Source organism: Henckelia pumila, chromosome 3, assembly GCF_033568475.1.
Source record: "Henckelia pumila isolate YLH828 chromosome 3, ASM3356847v2, whole genome shotgun sequence".
Taxonomy (NCBI): Eukaryota; Viridiplantae; Streptophyta; class Magnoliopsida; order Lamiales; family Gesneriaceae; genus Henckelia; species Henckelia pumila.
Genome location: NC_133122.1, coordinates 13,608,019 through 13,615,188, shown reverse-complemented (window position 1 = coordinate 13,615,188; position 7,170 = coordinate 13,608,019). Strand labels below are relative to the sequence as shown.

Below are 7,170 nucleotides of genomic sequence, written 5' to 3'. Positions count from 1 at the left end.
AAAGTTTCTGTATACCTTCCAGAGTATATGCTTCAGCTATCAGTTCTTCATGATGACTGAAATTATCAAAGTTGAAAGCATAAAAACAAACAGAATTTTGAACTGTGTTGCGCCCAGTTTCAACATCGGAGCCAACACCGAGTGGATTGATTTTAAAATTTTTCTTACCTTCCAACAAAGCATTAAAAGAAATAAGATCTACTTGATCAGTCTTTTCCTGTTCTTCCTCAAAATCATCGTCACTCAGGGAAACATTCATACCTTTTAGAAGTCGGTTGGCACATTCATACGCATAATGTCCATATCCCTTACATTCCCTGCATTGAACATTATCAAAACTCTTACTTGAGGACTGAGTTTTACCTTCATTCCTTTGACGTGGTCCTTGAGTAGTAGTTGGTTTCTGAGGCTTCTCTGTAGTAGGTAAACTAGGAAATTTTGAAGATTGTGCACTTTTCTCAATTTTCTTCTTTTCTTTCATCACCTTGAGGTAATCAGTAAATTTTTTTGAGATCAAGGCAATAGAACCATCTTCGAGATCAGATCTTCTCACTTCCTGCTTCACTTTACAAAAATCATGGTAAGTATCATTAGACACTTGAAAAGCAATAGACTTACCTTTGTGTTCATCTTCTACTTCCATCTCCATCTCATATGTGCGCAGAGAGCTGATTAGTTCATCCAAACCCATTATAGATGTATATTTAGATTCATCTATAGCACAAACTTTGGTGTGAAACCTTTTTGGGAGAGAACGAAGTACTTTGGACACAAGTCTCTCGTTCGAAATAGGATCACCAAGGACAGATTCATCATTAGCAAGGCTTTTCAATCTATTATTGTATTCCATGATGGTCTCACTTTAATCCATTCTCAATTTCTCAAATTTTGAAGTTAGGAGACGCATCCTTGTCTTCTTAACACTTGTCGAGCCTTCACAGTGAGTTTGAAGTTTATCCCAAGCATCCCTAGCACAAGTACAAGTACCAATTAGATTAAACATATTCATATCCACAGAGGTAAAAATAGCATTAATGGATTTTGCATTATAATTAGACGAAGTGATCTCATCGGCTATCCATTGTGCTCTTGGTTTGGGTCTAGGAATATCATCGTCTCTCATTGGTGGTGACCAACCATCAACCACACGTTGCCAAGACCTGGAATAAATTGATTGTATATATATGCTCATCTTCAGTTTTCATGGGCCGTAATTTGTTCCATCCAAGATTGGTGGACGAATTGCAACTTCGTGTACGAGTATCCATAACAAACCTGTAACAAAAACCAGGAATGTACTTAGTAAATTCAAGTAGTGGCTCTGATGCCACGTGAAATAAATGGTGTACGTGGTTTGTTATGTGAAAAACCGGCAGTGTTGTACTTGGTGTTATAACACCAACAACAACACAGTGCAGCAGAAATTTAAAGCGTAAATAAAACACAAGTAAATAATTTTGCACGAGTATAAAAGCTCGTGCGGGTGCCTTAGGGCTAAATATCACTAGAAAACGTAAGACGAGTCTTACAAAGTAATACTAGTGATTTTATGAAAAATCAATAAATCCTAAATTCCTCAACAAGTTGAAAAATCAAACTTGTATCCTATAAAATCAGAGTACAAAATAAACAATGCAACTCCCGTATCCCAAATTAAAGAGACACGAAAAGATCTTCGAACAACACTATTCCCACAGTGTTGTATTCGATGTCTTCAACACTAAAGGAAACACTGGATACACAATAACGATGATTGCAAAATCTGACTTCAAGAACATTCAACTCTACGCCTGGAATTCTTTAATGAATTCTCTGTGAGTCGTCGTCCGAAGTTCTCCTTTTCTTGTGCGTGAAAACCTCCCTTTATAGATCAACATTCAAGTTTTGAAGGTTTTCTTAGATAGAGTCCTGCACGAATAAGAAAACATGTTTAAGTAGGAATAAAACTCAATCAAATCTAGCAAATCATATCTTGATAATATCGAATAATATTATATCTAATAAGTACCTTATCAAGACATGATTAAGCATGACAAATATATTTCTCAAGATATTCGAAATATACACAAAATATTTGCCAATTATTTTAACTTGTCTAGAAAGCAAAATCAAATATTAATTACAACTTAAGACCGAGAATATCAAGGAAAAATTCCTTTCAAGAATAACTCGTGACATGACTCCATTTGGCTTTAGCCAGCGATCCCGAGCGTAAATTACAAAGTCAAACATTGATTCCCAAAGAAGAAAGTATTCCGTCCATTCTGAAATAATAACGTCAAATGACCAAAGTAAAATGTCAGATGCAATGCAAAAATATCAAAATTCAGAGACAAAGAGATTTAAATACTGCAACAAAACAAAATGGGAGGAAAAAAAACAAGACAGAAGAAAATGACCTAACCTTTTTCCGGAAGATTGACATATAGAACAGTCTACACTTGTTCAAACCAATTCTATCAACGTAAGAGGGAAAATAACAGACTGCTCAAGATTCTTCAACAATTTTTTTCCAATTATAATTATTTGCATATATTTCTAGCATGCAAGATTCATAATTGCAAAACTGAAATCTCTGTCTAAGTCCAGTACATAGTTAAAACTGGGAAACTATAGAAAAATACATCATGAATGGGAACAGACCAAATGAACGATCAAGCATGAGATCGAAAGCACAGACTCGCAATTCTCCTCGCCGAATCCATGGTTGCATCGATCCTGTTCTTGTACTTCTTTTGTGTCCAGGTCCAGAAATCTGTTTCTGCTATAATCAACCAAGAAATATGAATTTGGGTCAACAGAATCCAATCATTTCTTCTTAATCTCTACCCGAATAAAATGAATGAAACAATAAAAATAGTCAATCACAATCTGAGCTCAAACCCTGAACTTTAGCTTCAAACACGTCAGCGGAAACATCTAAGAAATAAACTAACCAACTTAAAACACAAATTTCAGAACCACCACCCACAATCACGAGAATGAATTAGTACACATAAAAAAACTCCAAAATTAAGCATACAAACTGTTTTAATCTAAAATTAATCACTAACGCCATAAACAGATTGGAACATTTCGAATGGAGAGAAAAGCACATAAATGCCATATCCATGTATACCACCACAGATCCAACGATTTTACAGCCTCAAACACAATTATAAAGCCATAATAATTGGAACACAATATTATTGCAGATTCGAATTGAGCAGATTTGGAACACAATATCACGTTCAAAATAGTATGATTTTTCTTTTTTACTTCTTTGAAACATAGCAAATAATTGCATTAGATTCCACGTATCTAGTTTTATATCGTGCATGTCAATGTCGATGGTGATTTATGCTTTTGAAGAGAGTTTTAATTATTTTTAATAATATAGCCTGCAGTCCCTGTCAAAATTCAAAATGCAATCAATTTCAAAATAAGGGCAGAGTGTCGTTTTCAAATAACTTGAAAGAAACCAACAATTGTGAAGGATAACTTAGCTAGTATTAATATATTATGCATGGTACTATATATATACCTTTGCTCATCGTTCTTCATGCTACCATTTTCCCGAGTGGTCTTGTAATCAGGGAAGGGTACTTTCCTTTCTCGATACTTACCCCTTGGGCCTTGAGATCAACATAAGTCAATTTATGTACAACCTATATTATTAAAAACAGAGCACTTGGGAAATCATGAAAAACATATTTAACATGGCACTTATCTTTTTACATGCACAGTGCCATATTTCACACATGCAAGAGCAAAACGCCAGATTATGAATTTAGCAGACACTACTAAGGTAGTGTTTGAGAGATCTTTTAAGAAGCACTTTTCAGCTTTTCGTCAACAAAATTTCATAAAATTTCACATTTTTGTTAACGGAAAAGCCGAGAAGCGCTTCTAAAAAGCTCTCCCAAACACTACCTAAATACATTCCCTCAAAAAAGAACTTACCAGAATGGCAAGAGTAGAAGACATGCTGCAACAAACAAAATTTTGGGCAAAGCTGCAAACAAATAATAGCTCTACTGCTCTAGGTAAATACTCACTTAGGCCAATCCTTACAAGCAGCAATGGGAGTCAACCCAAAATATAGCAATAGAAAAATACTTAGTTTCCATCCTACACAAAGTATTTTTCACAATAGGCATTCATAAGATTCTTTAGCTGAGTATTCTTCTTAATCCTAAAAAATACTTCATTTCCATCCTGCACACAGTCACTCAGATCATGAACTTGCTTATTTCCCAGCTCCAAAAACCAAAATATAATGGACAATTAAAGTCTTTGAGCAAAAAGATTGAAAAGAATGACTTCTAATGTACAGGTGGAATTTTTCTTTTTGACCTGCAACAGCTATAATAAAACTAACCAAAATTCATGAACACATTGAAACACAAGGAAAATTTCGTAAAAAAGTGTTTTTCATATGGGCTCTTTAAATTTTCAACTACACTCAGTTCATGTTATTGTTTTCATTTTGCAGAATCCTACCCGGCAGAGCTTACTAGAATAAGAAAGAAACTAAAGGCATCAATAGATATAAACTACGATCAATGACTCAAATTTGGTTGATTAGTAACCATTATCATAGCAAAAGGAAATATCCGATATGCAACAGCGCATAAATCATGAAACTCCCAGAATTGGGGAAAAATTCAATCAATCCAAATATCCGATATGCAACAGCGCATAAATCATTCCACATCCATCAATCACTGTTGAATTTCAACTGATAGAGGCTAAATCATCACAATAGCACACACAAATAAATAAAACGGGAAACTAAAAAACTAGAAACTCAACCGCATCCATGATTCGAGAACCTACAAGCAAATCATAAAAAAAATAAAAAAGCAAAGTGGAAAAATACCTTCAGCAATGGCACTTCTCCTTGTAGTTTTAGCAAATTCCGTTGGTTTTGGTCTCACTGGAGGAGGCTCGAGCTCAACAGGCCGAGAATATGATGTACCAGAGAGTTTCTCACGTAAATCCCTTGTGACTCCTACAATAGATCACCGCACATTTTGAGTAGCTCGCTTCAATTTTGCACCAATTTCAAATGCAATTTGCGAAACAACAGAGCAAATCCACCAAAATAAGCACAACATAACCTAGTCAAAACTTCAATAGAAACTAACAAACAAGTACTCAGAACATAAATTAAAATACTACGAGGCAAGAGAACGATAGCAACGAAACTTACACAGTGATGGTCGCGACAGGGCAGCTTCGATTTAAGTTGTAAACTCGAGATTCAAGTCACAATTGGATTTGTTAAGGAATGGGATAGCTTAAACTCGAGATTCAAGTCACAATTTTTTCGACGATTGATCGGCGGCTAAAGAACCTGAGCTGAGCTAGGTGGAAGAGGCGACGGTTTTGGGCTAGGGTTTGGGCTTCTCTTTTCTTTCATCTTTTCATTCTTCACTGCGTGTAGTTGTAGTTATGTTTTTAATGTGTACAAATATTTTTTTTAAAAAAATTAAAATAAAAAGGACAACGGTTTATGAAAAGTATTGTCTTAGACTACATAAAGCAATGCAAAAAGACAACGGTTAAAAAAAACCGTTGTCGTAGACCCCAAAAAACACGCACATAGACAATTGTTAATTAAAACCGTTGTCGTAGGCCACAAGAAACCAGCTCATAGAAAACGGTTTTTTAAAACCGTTGTCTTTGACACATATAAGACAACGGTTTTTTTAAAAATCATTGTTGTTTTATATTAAAATACGGCCAACGACAATAGTTTTTTTGTAAAAACTATTGTTAAAGGCCAAACGACAACAGTTTTTGTATAAAACCGTTGTCTTTTTAGTGTGGTTAATTAACATATTTGTTTTAGTGGTTTTAAGATGGTTAGTTTATTTATTAGATGTTTCCGCTGACGTGTTTGAACTTTGAAGCTAAAGTTCAGGGTTTGAGCTCGGATTGTGATTGATTGTATTTATTGTTTCATTCGTTTTATTCGGGTAGAGATTAAGAAGAAATGATTGGATTTTGTTGAACCAATTTAATATTTCTTGGCTGATTAAAGCAGAAACAGATTTTGGGATCTGGACACGAAAGCAGTACAAGAACAGGATCGATGCAACCACGGATTTGGCAAGGAGAATTGCTAGTTTGTGTGTTTGATCAGGAACCGTGAGGAGGCATATGTACACAGCTTTTGTAATGGATGCTTCACCATTGAAGGAAGATAAGGGTGCTTATAATGAGTTTATGGATGAAACTTGTTGTACCCCTGCTCATTTCACTGTCTCTTACACAATTGATTATGTTGAGGTAATTGACTCATTTATGTACTGGTAATAATCAATGGAATATATTGATTAAAAACAATATTTTGTATAAGGAGTATATGTATTTGAGAACGTCGCTGCTTAATTTTTGCTTTGTTGTGTGTGTTATGCCTTTCTCAAATCTCATACCTGATCGTTCATTTGTTTCGTTCCCGTTCATGTTGTCTTTTTCTATAGTTTCCCAGTTTTAACTATGTACTAGACTTAGAGAGAGATTTCAGGTTTGAAATTATGAATCTTGCATGCTAGAGAGATATGAAATAATTAGAATCAGAAAAAAGAAATTGTTGAAGAATCTTGAGCGGTCTGTTATTTTCTCTCTTAAGTTTATAGAGTTTGCTTGAACATGGTGTAGACTGTTCTAGATGTTGGCGTGGGGAGTGGTATTCTAGCTATATGATCTGCACAGGAGGGGGCAAACAAAGTTTATGTTGTGGAAGCGACCCAGATGGCAGAGCATGCACGTCAACTAGTTGAACCAAACAATCTTCACAATGTTGTTGAAGTGATTTAGGGATCTGTTGAAGATGTTAATCTTCCGAGAAAAGGTTAGCTTGTTTTCTTCTATGTTGTTTTTTTCCCTCCCATTTTGTTTTGTTGCAGTATTTAAATCTCTTTGTCTCAGCATTTTGATATTTTTGCATTGCATCTGACATTTTCCTTTGGTCAATAGATATTATTTCAGTGGATGGGATACTTTCTTCTTCGGGTATCAATGTTTGACTCTGTAATTTGCGTCAGGATTGCTGGCTAAAACCAAATGGAGTCATTTCATGAGTTATTCTAATTTTTATTTTCATTTTTACTGAACCTGTAAGATTTCTTGATTCAGTCTCTATAGTTTGTTTGAAATTATATGACACTTATCAGTAGCCTT

At 34.9% G+C, this 7,170-nt stretch overlaps 1 long non-coding RNA gene across 3 annotated transcripts; it reads right to left on the bottom strand.

The window, feature by feature from the left end:
• Positions 1 to 1,511: 1,511 nt before the first annotated feature.
• LOC140892604 (uncharacterized) lies at positions 1,512 to 5,390 on the bottom strand. Of its 3 annotated transcripts, XR_012152861.1 has the most exons (5): positions 5,195 to 5,390; positions 4,862 to 4,993; positions 3,524 to 3,647; positions 2,405 to 2,764; positions 1,512 to 2,264 (listed from the first exon to the last, which is right to left on the bottom strand). It is a non-coding gene; the product is annotated as an uncharacterized lncRNA (long non-coding RNA). The 3 variants fall into 3 exon arrangements; XR_012152859.1 differs by having other exon boundaries at positions 1,512 to 2,764; XR_012152860.1 differs by having other exon boundaries at positions 1,512 to 2,761.
• Positions 5,391 to 7,170: the final 1,780 nt, after the last annotated feature.